This window comes from Camelus ferus, chromosome 2 (assembly GCF_009834535.1).
Source record: "Camelus ferus isolate YT-003-E chromosome 2, BCGSAC_Cfer_1.0, whole genome shotgun sequence".
NCBI lineage: Eukaryota > Metazoa > Chordata > Mammalia > Artiodactyla > Camelidae > Camelus > Camelus ferus.
Genome location: NC_045697.1, coordinates 31,692,984 through 31,707,694, shown reverse-complemented (window position 1 = coordinate 31,707,694; position 14,711 = coordinate 31,692,984). Strand labels below are relative to the sequence as shown.

At 35.3% G+C, this 14,711-nt stretch overlaps 1 long non-coding RNA gene across 1 annotated transcript; it reads right to left on the bottom strand.

Moving 5' to 3' along the window:
* Positions 1-1,545: 1,545 nt before the first annotated feature.
* Positions 1,546-14,279, bottom strand: LOC116667137. Its single transcript, XR_004323904.1, has 3 exons — positions 14,269-14,279; positions 5,179-5,181; positions 1,546-1,768 (listed from the first exon to the last, which is right to left on the bottom strand). It is a non-coding gene; the product is annotated as an uncharacterized LOC116667137 (long non-coding RNA).
* Between the last annotated feature and the right edge of the window lie 432 nt (positions 14,280-14,711).

The window sequence follows — 14,711 nt, the reverse complement described above, 5'->3', positions numbered from 1 at the left end:
AGGAGACAGTGTTATGGTCAGTTTTATTTGTCAATCTGACTAGGCTAGAGTTCCCAAATATTCAGACTCTATTCCCGGTGTTGCTGTCACAGTACTTTGTAAATGTGTTTAGTATCTACAATCAGTTGACTTTAAGCAAATAAAATTATCCTAGATAATTTGGGTGAGCTTGATTCAATTAATGGGGGAATGTTAAGAACAGAACTCAGGTTTCCAAGAATAAGAAAGGGGGGTGAGGGGGAGAGAAAAGGGGAGGAGGAGTCAGAATTGTATCTGTGGATTGCAGTGTCAACTTGTGCCTAAAAGTTCCAGCCTTCACTTCATAACAGATTGTCCTAGAACAATATATATTTCTGTTTCTTTAGGAGAACCCTAGTTGATACAGAGTATATTTTAATATTTCTAGGGTTCTTGAAGGTCACACAATTTTCTCAGAGTCCATGAAGATCTTTCCAAGTTTTCTTGGAACAATCAGCCTAAGTTTGCACTCAGAATTGTTTTTTTTTTTTTTTTTTCCATTTGTAGATTTGGCAGCCCTGGGAGTATCCTACTCAGATACTCTGCAAGGAGTATTGTTAGTGGACATCATCCTCTGTGGTGGGCAATATCTTTGGAATATACTTCAGTGTCCAAACCAAAGCTATGATCTCCCTAAACTGCTCTAAGCCAATGACTGAGGACAGTAGGATTAATAGAGCTGGACCATTTGAGTGCAATGTAGGATTATTTAATGTGCTATCTTTGTTAATCTAAACCCATTCATTTGATTGAGACTTTCTCAGAAATACATAGCACTACCAATTTTCTTTTTTCTTAATTAATTAATTTTTATTTTATAAATTTTGTGGGGGAGAGGGTGATCAGGTTTATTTTTTAGTGGAGGTACTGGGAATTGAACCTAGGACCTCGTGCCTGCTAAGCACGTGATCTACCACAGAGCTATATCCTCCCCCGCAACCATCAATTTTCTAACCATTACTTCTTCATGCCTGAATTTTTAACTCTCATCCTTTGGTGTTGGCATTTTGTCTCTAAATAGTTTGTTCAAAGATCCCAGTTTTCTTGATGGGTTTTATCTCAGAGACCGGTATGCATTGCGTGATGAGTTTTTGGCTTGAAAACCTGTCCTACTCCTGTCATAGGAGCTTCCTGACACATGTATTGTTTGGTTAGAATCCACCACTAAATAGTTGTTTTCTTACACTTTTCTTTCCTCCTTTCTTTTGGCTTCCACTTGGTTTCATTTTAAAGTATTCATTTTCCTTCAACTCCTGTATTTTTCCAGTTTGAAATATTTATGTATTGGCTTTATAGCTGAATGATGATGTGTTTGAGTAAAGTATTTCTGGACACTTTCTTTCCCTCAAAACTGGTCTTCCAAGTTTAAATAATTCTGTTCTATCAACATCATCTTATCAATACTATTTTTCAAAATTTTCCTGAAACTCATATCACTTTAAATTTGTGTATTGTTTTCCTTTATGCTGGGGTGGAATTTTGTAATTTTGGTTTGAAATTCTACATTGTGCATGTGCTACTGTTTTAAGCAAGAAATATTATTTTTTTACATGTAATGATTGCTTTTGAAAGCAGGCTTTTGAGAGTAATTCCTCTCAAATTTGATTAAAGAACTACTGCTGCAAATATTATCAAGAATTCTCAGAGGCAAGAGGTTAAGATAAAACAGATATTAAAAGCTAAGACAGCAATCATGTTTAAATTTATACTCTTGGGTTGGATTGAAGAGGGAAGACTTAGATGAGATTTACTCTTAAGATCCAAAGGATATGGGAGAAGATCTTTAGTCAGTAATACTTTGACAGGCTTTGCCTAGAACGTTTCCATTTTTGTACACAGGTTATGATGCTTAATTACCTTAACTTTTTTTCACTTTTATCATTTTTTATCCTTTGTAGCCTTTCCAAAATCATGTGGAGTTTTTTCTTTCTCTCCTAGATCCTTTGAGAATGCTCTAAATGGTTAATATTTTAATTGGCAATAAAATGTTATTGAGAAAAATCCAACCAGATAATGATTTAACAAATACTTACTGAAAACAAAAAAACACTACCACTTATTGATTTTCATTATGGTAGTCCTTTTGCAAGGAATTTGATACACTTTATTTTATTACACTTTAAATAAATTCTTCAGCTATTAATACCTCCAGTCTCAGAAGGAGAAAACTGGCGTAGGTAATTAAGTAACTTGCAAAGTCGCTTACATCTAATGAATGGCTGGCTTTGTATTCAAAATCAAATGTACCTGGTTGCAAACACTATGCTCTTTTCATTAGGCAATGTTCTCTTCCAAAGAGGAATAGGATATGGTTCTTGTCTTCAAAGAAGGTTTCAGTCAATTGGAGCATTACCAAAGCAAAAGAAACGGTTATGATAATTTTAAGATGTATCAAGGCAGAGCACACTAGCCTTAAGCACTTCACCTGTCAGTACGTTGACTCTTGATTCTCACCCTTTGTTTTTCCACATTCTATTACTGAAGGTCTTAATAAACATTTCCATACATATGGTTTATTTCACCCCTCTTTACAGCACAATACAATTTTCCTGAGTATACTTCTTTTATAATCTCTATAAATTATCATTCATGAATAACACATAAAATACACGATTGAATGGGTTTCTTTGGCAGTTCAGATATTAATCGATAAAAAAAATGCATCATTTTTCCCAGACTAAGTGAAGCAGTATAATGGATAGTTTTCTTGTGAAGCATACTTTATTTTTATATTTCAATTTTTTAAACTCTTAAATCAGTACTATGGAGTCATAGGGAGTTTAGTGAAAAAAAAATTACCAAGAGTGAATACAAGTTTTAAACAAGGGAGTGACTTGATCTGGTTTGAATTACAAGGGCTGGTGGAGAGAAGGAACCAGAGGGAGGGAAGACTGTAGGCGGAGGAGCTGTTCTAGCAACAACTGATATATTCCGGGGATAGATGAAGAATGCCCAAGGTAGAGCAATAGTGAGGCTTTTGAGGAGGGGGCAAATGGAATCAAAGATAAGAAAGTAGAAATGGCAACACTTGGTAACAAATGAGATAAGCTGTTCTCAAGTCCTGTATGTGTGTGTGTGTGTGCGTGCACACGTGCATGCATGTGTTTGGTGAATCTGTTGGAAAGAAACTGGTGAAGACACAAGTAACTGTACAATTCACATAATGTGCAGCCAGCTTTGTTTTTATTTTGCAGCATTCAAAAAAGAGAGCAATTCATGGGGGTGCCAGCAGACTATTCTATTTAACAAATGTGTGTAGGGTGTGACAGGGAGGGAAGGTTGAGAACAGCCTGATCACATCACACGGGAGATGGAAAGTCATACCCAAAACAATTCTGTGGTTTCCAATTTCAGTGTCTGGACTATGAGGCTAACGTACCAATATAAGAAAAGAGGAGAATTACGTTGGTGGGGCAGAGATGGAATTTCCCCTTCGAGGATTACCAACTTGAGTAGTTAATGGGTATATGAATAAAAGAGCCAATTCTTATAGAACCTTCCAGCTGTTAGATATGTATTATTTTCTTCTGACAAGCAGGATGCTCATTTTTACAGTAAGAGAAGAGGCTCCTGAGATGGCGATGCTTTAAAATCTTTGTGACTCTTAAGCCCTTTATCACTGAATTATTGTATAATATCATTTTCTTTGGGAAACATATACAATATATCAGTTACATCATATACGATCTTTCCATGTTGTTAATTCAGTAGTATAATGCTGTAATTGTTAAATTACAATTGCAAAGTGCCTAATTTGCCTGATTACTTTTAAAGTAATCTTTTTTTGAATCCCATATAGTGTGTTGAAATAATCCCTCTTATGGGCGTAAGGAAAAAGTAGTTGTTTTTTTTTTTAACTCTGGAACTTTGGATAATTTGGAAATGTGCCCCAAGGAATATTTTCAAGTGTTTTTCTAAAACTGCTTAAAATGATGCCTCACATCATTTTTTTCATTAAGATTGAGTTCTGTTTTAATACAAATTTCCAAAATAAACAGGGACAGCAACGGACAACAACTAGTGATGAAGGCTAAGAAGCACTATTATGTGAGCTGGGCTTCTATCGACTCAGTTTGCTGGGTTGACTTCCTTTCTTACTTTCTCTAGTATCAGCCATCAGGATGCAAAAACATTCAGATTTTTAAAACATAATGCAAATACAGAATAGGGAATATAGACATTGAATGTAAGGAAGTGTGATGTGAGAATTTTACTTATTGAGGAGGAGACAAAGGAAAAAAGGAAAAATATTACAACGTCTTCCTACTGAGGTCACATCAACCATAGTTCTCAGAATTCAAAGACACCTGAGAAACCTACCAGTCTCTTTCCATCTAAGAGAACAGAAGATTTAGAGACAAGAAAATTTATGCTGAAAAGTAATCCTTTTTGGTTAAAATGCTTTACTTGAAGCAGTATGTCATCCTGCCTAGAACAGAGGTTCTGGAATCATAGACAGCTGGGTCAGAGCACAGCTCTGCTGTTTACTTGGTTCCCAGGCCAAAAACCTTAGTACCCTGATTCAAATGCATGTTTTTGAAGTTTTTTGTTTTTCTTAAAAAATAAGTGAAAAATGAACACAGAGCACAGATAACTAGGGTATAGTAAAGTCCTTGTTTATGAGAACTATAATTATTAATGATTTATTTTTTCAGGATTTCGGAAAGTTGGAAGTTAAAGCAGTTTTGAAATAAATTTGATAATTGGATCAAAAAAGACATTTGTGCAGATAAAAGATTGCCTAGATCTGTATGACTTGGAAACTTTTAAGAAGGGTTATAAATAGATAGTATTTGATATCTATAGAGATTTTAAAATTATAATCATTTTATTAATTTCTTTGCTGCTCCAGTAGACTAAAATCTCCTTGATGACAGAGACTATGTTCTGGTCCTCTTTAGGAAGTAATGTTGTGTAGAGGGTACAACATAGAATTTGCGTGTAGCTATCACCCCCTACTTTCTTGCCAGTTCTTTGATAGGCGTATCTTTCTCTTTTGATAGTAATAAAATTTACTACTAAGGAAGAACACATTTTCAGACATGTGCTTTGAAATTTTGATTTTGTTTTATCATCTCAGTATCCAATATAAAACGTCATTATATTTTCTGACTTTCTGCATTGTTCTATTTTTGAAGTAATTCAGAAAACTCTAGACACCGCCTTTACATACACTAACATGGATGCTGAGAGTATCTCCTCATCACGAAGGAGGTGAGGCATTTACTAACTCTTCTCCTTAACCAGGAATCAGGAACAGGAAATGCTAGAGAGGAGACTGACTAGGTCTTGGGACATCTTCTCTATAAAATAAAATCAATTATGGGAAAATTACAGCCACTCTTAAAATTTTTTTTAGAGTGGGTTTATTTTTCAGGGGGTAAGAAATACAGCAATGGTTGTACACTAGAAAAATAGCACGGAACAGCAAAAAATCAATACTGATAGTTTATTCATCAGGCAAACATTATAATTAGTTAAGTCTGACACTTTCTGTATATCACAAATTCCATATCCCACTGAGGGCTGGCAGATTAATTGCACAGAAACTTTAGTCAGCAGCTTCTCTTTTCATGAAAAGTTGTCAGAGACAAACATTTCTTAAGTGCCCTCTTTTTTGATTACTTTAAAAATTAAACTGTCAATAAAATGTCAATGCAAATGCATTGTTAATTAATTTTTAATAAATTCTTATGAATATGTTTTAAAAAATCTCTCTGCTCGTTACATTTTTTCATACTTCTTTTTCTACTTCTTAGGGAAGGGAAAGTCATTGCAGTGAAGAGTGTTTCCAACCAATTTTCAAGTATGTTAGCCTATGGGTTGCACTTCAGTTTACCCTTCAAAAAAAAATAAATCACAGGTTAAGTGAAGCTGTAAATATCTTTGAAATACAAATGATACTTGGAAAAGTGAATGAAATGGAGACTACTTGTAAGAGAAATATGGGAAGTCCAAGAGAAAGCCAGAATTATGTAAGGCCTTTGTCCTGGATAAGCCTCTGAATCACATCCTGGAAGCATCAAGCTCTTGGTACCATCTGGCCCCGCCTCTGACAAGCTTCCCTGGCTTGATGTAGTCTGCAGATATGTCATCATCAAAACCTGAAAGCACTTAGGCACTAAGTAACTACCTGTGCAGATCATAAAAAAAGATGGAATCCTACTTAGCATGTCTATTACATCTGCTGAGCTTCAAAAGGTCTTACTGCAGGGTTACGGGAGGAATAAGCATCCAGTTACATCTAATAAACTCCATACCTTATGGCTAATTCTAAAGGCGTCTGGCTCCATTATACTCGCTTAAAGCTCTGCTGTATTTTCAACAAATGATTGTTTATATTGGTCCTCTTGTATCCCATGGTGATGTTTTATAAGGTGTTATGTTATTTTTGTTTACTTGAGTGGATATTTATACATATACTCTGGCTTCTGGTATTTTCATTTCACTGTCAGGAATTTGGTATGCATATGCAGAGAAATGCTGACGAGTCACCGCAGTTACCTATTGCTCAGAGAGATGATTATGGGTCGTAAACCTAGATATTGAAACAGACAGGTAGAAGAGTTCGTTTCTTTCAGGCTTGATTCATGCACGTTTTTCCTACCTGCAAATAAAACAGGCAGCAGAAGGAAGTCAGATTAATAAACCCTTACACATTGTATTTTCTTGAATCATTGTTATGCCATCAAGTAGAACAAAAATCAATGCAATTGCTTATATTTATTGAGTCCTCACTCTGTGCCAGACAATTTTCTAAATGCTGTGTGCAAATCAATGCATTTAATCCTCAACACCACTGTAGGAGGTAAATCCTAGTATCATCCTGATTTTGTGGAGGAGATAACTAAAGCGCGTAGAGTATAATAATTTGCTGAACATCACACAGTTGGTAAGTGGTAGAGCTGACATTCATGCCTAGGCAGTTTGGTTCTAGAACCCATATGGTTAACTAGCATGCTATACTGTCTCTCAACACAACTTGACATCTGAAAGTGCAGACTGATTTATTTTGAAGTAATGAATCCTCGGCTAAGAAATTTGTGAGAATTGTCCGCCCAAATCAATTATTACAAACTTCAACTGATTTATAAAACATCATAAAATATAGGGATTGGTAAAACTGAGAACCAGCTCTGGGTGAAAAAAAGAGAAAAGAAGTCATGCAAAATAAAAGAAAAAAGATGTGAAATTTTTGTAATAAGTACTATAGTCATATACATTAATTGAGATTGCTTATTTTCTAAAAAAAGAACTCAATACCAAATGAGTATAACAAAATTATAAAAATTAGTAGACCATAACTCATGGAAAAATTTTCAAAAATAGGAAAATACTACAGCAAAAGCCATAATGGGTTTCCATATTCATTGGTGAAATCTTTCAAAGTTTGAAGAGAAATTTGGTTATCAAGTTACATTATCTGTTCTTGGTCACACAGACAATGTGATATTAGCAAATTCATTATATTAAGTTAATATTACCTTAATCCCCAGCTTAGTGATAGTTAGAAATAGAAAACTCTCTAGCAATTTCACACATGTTAGAAAAATTTAAACAGAAATGCTAGCTACTACAATTGAACGTGATTTAACATTACCAAAAACAATTTGGTCTAAGAATGCAAATAAAGATGAAATAACAAAATATATTAATTACTAAGACAAAAAGTTATAATGTCAATTTAACACATGTACAAACTAATAACTTAAATGACTGTTCTCAAGTTTTAAATTTCAATTTAATTGTATTAGAGAATGATTCCTCTTTAATAAAATATTTTAAAGCAAAATTTAAAAATGTTCTCCTTGTATTCAGGAAAAAAAATGATATCTACTTTACCATTATTATTTAGTATAATTTGGAAATTTTGATCTGGTCAGTGATACAAGTAAGAAAAAATATCAGTAGTAGTAACTAGTGGAAAAGGAGAGATAACTGTATTATGTAGAGATGAGGTGGTTTTATCCCTATGAACTCCAAAAGCGATCAGAGTAAATTTAGCCCACATTTAATAACATAGTGAGTAATTTGATCAAAGTCAATACACCAGCAACTACCACGGATGGCGGGCAAGCAAAGATTTGAGAAATCTGCATCCCACTGCAGTGTCTAGAGAAGCCTTCCTACTGAAGATCACCCTGAAATTTGAAGGGAAATAATGAACTAGTTGAACCAAGAAAGGAGGGCATTCTCGGTAAAGAGAGTGCACATGAAACTTGGCATTTGTTAGAATCTCTCTCTCCCCCTTTTTTGAGATTTTTGAAATACTACTCTCCTTATTCTGACTTTCCTTAAATATGCTCCCCTGTTGTTTTTACACATGAAACAGTTTTCCAAATTCTGTGCACAACTGCTATCCCAATACTTCCAAATTCATATTCAATTATTTGGAATTAATAAATATATTTATTTTGTAATTAAATATGTAGAGACACTGTAAATTTCTCTGAATGCTAGTTCAAGTAAGATTTCCTATTTCTCCATTTTCATGGCTGCCAGTGGGCAAAGGCAACCCAGTTATTCTTAGAGTTGTTTCAATTTAATTCTGTTACTCATGGGTAACGTGTCTCCATTTTATTCCCTGTCTGTGACAGAGTTAGGGGTGACTAGACTGAAGACACCTAACCAATTCTTGTTTCCGTTTTTCCCACTTCATGTATTTGAATCCAGTACAACTCTGAGCAACATTTTCCCCCATCACTTTCAGGCAGAGAGCAATTTATAAAATAACAGAAAACTCTAACATTTAAAGTAAAAATTATGTGCACATATGTGTGTGCACCTGCGTGTATTTTAGCAACCCAATTCAACTCCAGGAAAGAGACAGTCTGGGAACCATTAAAAGAAATTTAAGTACCAAGGAAGGCTTTCAACAATTTTTACTGCTATTGTATTTGTATTGGGTCAAATGGAGAGTGTTATAGGTTGAATATTTATGTTCCTCATAAGTTTATATGTTGAAACTCTCAGCCCCAAGATGACTGTATTTGGAGATAGGATCTGTGAAGAGGTGATAAAAGTTAAATGAGTTTACAAGGATGGGGTCCTAATCTTATAATGAGAAAAGACACCAGAACTCTGTTTCTCCATGTAAGAAACCAGAAGGAAGCCTTCTGCAAGGTAGGGAGAAAGCTCTCACCAGGAACCACATTGGCTGGCTCTCTGATTTTGGACTTAGACTCTAGAACTATCAGAAATTAATTTCTATTTTTTAAGCCACCTAGTCTACAGTATTTTGTTATGGCAGCCCAAGCACTCTTATACAGATTTTAAGTTCTGTAGTGTACTGCTGGAACAAATACCTCAAATGACAAAGTGACTTTGAAACTGGGTGATGTGGATGAGAAGAGGCTAGAGTCCTGAAGTGCATGATGAAAGCCAAGATTGTTATAAAGAGATTGTTAGTAGAAGTATGGATGTCAAAGTCCAATCTGGAGAGGTTCCAGATGGAAATGAGGAATGTATTATTGGAAACTGGAGGAAAGGAGATCCTTATTAAAAAGTGGTGAAGAACTTGGCTGAACTGTGTTCATGCTCTATTACTCGGCAGGAGGTAGAACTTGTGAACAATGAAACGATGTTTAGCAGAGGAAGACCTTTAAGCAAATCACTTAAGGTATGGTTTGGGTCCTCCTTACTACTTAAAACAAAATGTGAGAGGACAGAGATTAGTTGAAGAAGAAATTGCTGCACAAAAAAGGAACAAAACTTGAAGATGTGGAAAATTTTCTTGCAAAAAAGAAAATGAAAAAGCTTGTTCTGAGAAGAATATGAAGGGTGTGGTTGAAGAGCGATTTGATAAAGATATCATAGGTAAGATGCATGGATTTACTCAGCCACCTCAGAAGAAGCCAAGAGTAGTGATGGAATTACATCATCTCTGCCAGCTGGAACCAAAGAAAACAGAAAAATGGGAGGGAATGAAGGAAAGCTGTGAACATCAGTTATCTCTCAAAAATGACCCTGAAGTCCATTCAGAGATCATTAGGACTGCCATTCCTTCCCCTGACCAGAGCTGCTTTCTCCCTGGTTTCAGAAGCTCAAGCTCTTTCAGAGATCCACATGCACTGGACCACCTCATAGAGCCAAAGTGGTGAGGCCGCTTAGTCAAGTTGTAAAGGTGATGCAGCTGCCCCAGTGGGCTTGGAGGGCAGAGCATTGGTCCAAAGAGGATTATTCATGACCAAGACATGCATCTACAGATTTCACTGGGCAGAAATGAATCCATTGATGGCTAGACTTTAAGGTCTAATAGAATTTGCTTTTTTAGGTTTTGGATTTGCTTGGAATCCAGCCCTTCTTCCATCATTTTTATTTCTCCCATTTGGAGTTGAAATGTCTATCTTGTACCTGTACCACTATTGTGCACATGTGCACATAATTTGATTTCACATGTTCACAACTGGAGAGGAATTTTCCCTCAGGATGACTCATACCTTGAGTCTCACACATATCTGATTTTGATGATATTTCAATAAAACTTTGGACTTTAGACTTTCGAGTTGATACTGGAATGAGTTAAGTCTTTGGGGATTGTTGGGATGAAATAAGTCTATTCTGTGTGTGAGAAGGACATGGATTTTAGGAGGCTGAGAGTGGAATGTTATGGACAGATTTTGTCCCATCAGATTCCTATATTGAAGTCCTAGGCCCAAAAGTGAAGGTGTTAGAATGTGGAATCTTTGGGAGGTAGGTAGGGTTAGATGAGGTCAAGGGGGTAGAGACCTCACGATGAGACTAGTGTCCTTATAAAAAGAAGACGAGATGCCAGAGCTTTCTCTCTCAGTCATGTATGGATACAGCAAGAAGATATCTGTCTGCAAGCCAGGAAGAGGGCCCAATGTTAGCTGTTTGAATCTGTGGCATTTTGTTATAGCAGCCTGAGCTGACTAAGACATACATCTACAAGTTTCAATGGGCAGAAATGAACCCATTGATGGATAGATCTGAGATCAAGGAAATGATAAGGCTTAAGCTATAATAAAGAGGTGTCACCAAGATCCCAAGTAGTTCTGAAGAACACGTTTGGATAAGTAGGGAATTATTCCATCAAATTCTCTAGTAAGATTTCATTTGACATTTAACATTATGAGTAGTAGCCAGGCTTTCAGGCCATGGAAAGGGTTTTAATTCTTAACATTTTTAGATGGAAATCTGTTGGCACATTTACACAAAGAAGTGGCATCAACTTTTTATTTATGCTTCCCTTTAGAAACATTATGATGGCTGGCTGTGGTAATATTTAGTAGGGTGGTAGGAGTGAGAACAGGGAGTTTTTTTTCCTTAAAGTAGTTGTGGACGATTCAGGCACCATGACTACTCTGTATCTATTTCAATTACATAGGAAGTTAGATCAAATCCAACATACCCAGTGAAACAACCTATATGTAAAATTTGTAGAGTAAACAAAAGAGTTTCTGATTTTTATGAATGTATGTTTTAGAAAGATATTAACAATATCAAGAAACTTTCACAGTCATAGAGAACACTTCTGTGTATCCTTATAAAGTTCAAAAATTACCAATGCTATTTTTAGCTAGCTTCTTTTACAAGGAGTTCTGTGTGTGCTAAAAGTATGACCTACTCATTTCATACTCATTAAGAAATCAATTTTTAGAGCAAATGTTACAAATGAATATTTAATTTAGTTGCAATTAAGAATGTGTATTTACAGAACATTTCTTATTAATTAACACAAACCAGAATAGCTAAACAGAGAAGTTTGACCTTCTACTATAGCCATTCACTTGGCTCGACACTGTTTTCAAAATCATGAGAACTAGATCCAACCTGACCATGTCTTCCTCTGTAAACGCATCTCTTCCTAATGAGGTTCCACTCCCCAGGTGGTATGTGGTGGTTCAGTTCTTTGCATTTCTCTGCAAAGGGTCAAACACCTAAATCTCCAGCTGATACTGAGAAAGGTTTAATATCCAGAAGCCATTCCAATAAGCTGCTATTATAAAATGTCTTTCCATTCCTACTCAAAATGAGCAAAAATGAGCACCCTTCCTCAAAATGAGGTCTTCAGTACAAACATAGAAACACATTTAGATGTGCACTTGACCTCTAGCCCTAGGAATCACAAATCAGAGGAAAAACTGTGTACTAATGTAACTAGGTCTTTATCCCTTTTTTCTCCTTGGGCTTTTCTTCTAATTAAAAGCCAAGATTGACATCAAATAGTTGCACACTATGTTATAAAATCTTAACTAAACCCAGTCAATTAATTTCTGAACGCATATGTTCACTAAAGCCAAGTGACTAAAAACAGGTCTCAGATGCTCCTGGGAGCTGAAGGAAATCAACTGTGTTTTTCCAGCGCTTAGTTGTCAGAAAAAGAGACCCATGTTACACTTCATCATACCTAAGCCACCAGATCCCACTCACAGACTGTGGTGATTTCAAAGTTCATTTCCACCCTTTAAAAATAAGTTACCTACCACTTAAGCCACCAGCATTGCTTATAAGTTTGTTAAAACGGTAGTCATTTTGCTAAATACAGACTCACGAAGAAACAAGAGAGAGTTTCATCTACTGTTTTTTCACCACTGAGCAATGTTGTCTAGGATTTAGAAATTGATATTTGTCAGTTACACACTAGCCATGTGAAGATTTGTAATAACGTTGTAGGTATGTTCTTACTAATATTATCTATTAATGTTTTGAAAAGGTTGATAGTGGATTGGTACCTAACATTATTAGTGCTACTAAATAGTTATTTATTGAAGATTTATGCCATAATGTACTTAGCTGACAACAAGCTGTATTCTTAAATGTTAATTAAGGACCTTCTTAATTTATGAAACTCTGTGCTGTTCCTGTGCAGCATTGAACTAGACCACTCATGTTGCCAAATCAATTCCTCTGAATAAATCAGGTCTCAGCAATGATCATTTGCATTTTTGTCTGTGCAGGATAATTTAGGGAACATGCTTGGAGACACTGTGGACAATCACAAAAGATCACTTCCAACCTTGTGGTGACTGACAAGATTTAGCAATATCATCTCTGAATATGAGGAAACTTGCATTTCTGCTGGCAGTTATTTTCTATGAGAATCAGTCATGATTTACATCTTTCATTTATCCTATTACCCGGGGCGTATGCATTTTCAATTATATGAATGAATCCTATAAAGAGGGTACTATTTGGAACATTAGATAAGCATTTTATGATATATGTTTTCTTGGTGGACACAAAAATGAATTTTCAGGGGAGAAATAAAGAGTGCAATCAAGTTCCTATCTTGGAAGACTCAAATAGGAACAATGGTTACTTATTTTCTGAGGGATTCTTGTTCAAAATTGTAGTAGGAAACACTTTTCTAATATCACAGTGTGCCAGCACTCTGCCTGGTACGAGGTGGTTGTGTGTGTGTGTGTGTGTGACACAAACTGACTCAATGATAAATTTTTCCTTTGACTTTTTAACCTTTATGTAGAAGATGTGATGATTACATATAGAAGAAATAAACCTGCAATCACATTTCACAGCTTATTTAAGACATTTTTGTCCTGTGGTCTATGAGATTTAAGATAGTTGTATTTCCTTACATTTCTATTTTTCTGTTAATGATAAGGCTTTGGGGTTTTATTTAGCAGTCTCCAAGTTCTACATTCTATGCTTCTGTCACACAGCTTTGAACAGAAGCAAAGACAGTCCATGATTTCTTATTTTAATCAATATCTCATGGAGACTAGATAAATATCATTGATACATTAAAACAAGATGTGGTTTTCTAACTTTCAATCAATTTCATACCTTTTGTGAATGTTTTGATGTTCTCTTTGAATTTCCCTTGTAATTCTTGGAATTATTTTAAATTCATTACACAGTTTTATCACACATTTCTGCAAGAAGTATATTTCCCCACCAAGATATAGGGTGGCATAAATACCCGCTGGTTAACTTCAAAATCCCTTCATAGTTGCCAATCTCCATACTAGCAGTAAAATCTTCATTTAGTAATATTAACTCTTTTTTAAAACCATATTATTGAGGTATGGTTGACATATGAGAAGCTGTACATACTTAATGTATACAACTTGAGTTTAGGGATAAGTGTACACCTGTGAATTATCACCATCATCAAAGCCATAAAAATATTTATTACCTCCAAATTTTCCTCCAGTTCTTATAACTATGGTTGCTGTTGTGGCAGTGGTGGTAAGAACACTTAACATAAAGCTTAGCAAATTTTAACTATACAATCTAGTATTTTTAGCCACAGGCACTATATTGTACAGTAGTTCTTTTAAATATGGAGGCTTTAAAATGATTTTTTGTGAGAAGATTTTGGACATTTTTAGGGGATAGTTTTTACATTTAATGAGGAAAATGAGTTTGCTGTCAAAATGTATAAAAATTAAAAAAATGTATAATTGCCCTGTTTTGTCTTTGGATATATCAGAGCATTTGGGGGGGCACTAATTTTGATTATTTATGGCATTGTACATTTCATATCCGGTTTGGTTGCATAGAATAACACTTTGAAATAGAATTTGGCCAAGGCAAAAATTCTATAAGCAAGGTGACGATGGACAGTTTGGTTTGGATCGTTTGAGCAATAGCAGCAGTCATACCAATGTCAGCTAGCGTTCACTGAGGGATTGCTGATCACAGTGCTAAGTCCATTACAAACGTTCACATTTAGTTCTCACAGCCCTAAGGTAGTTATGATCTCGGTT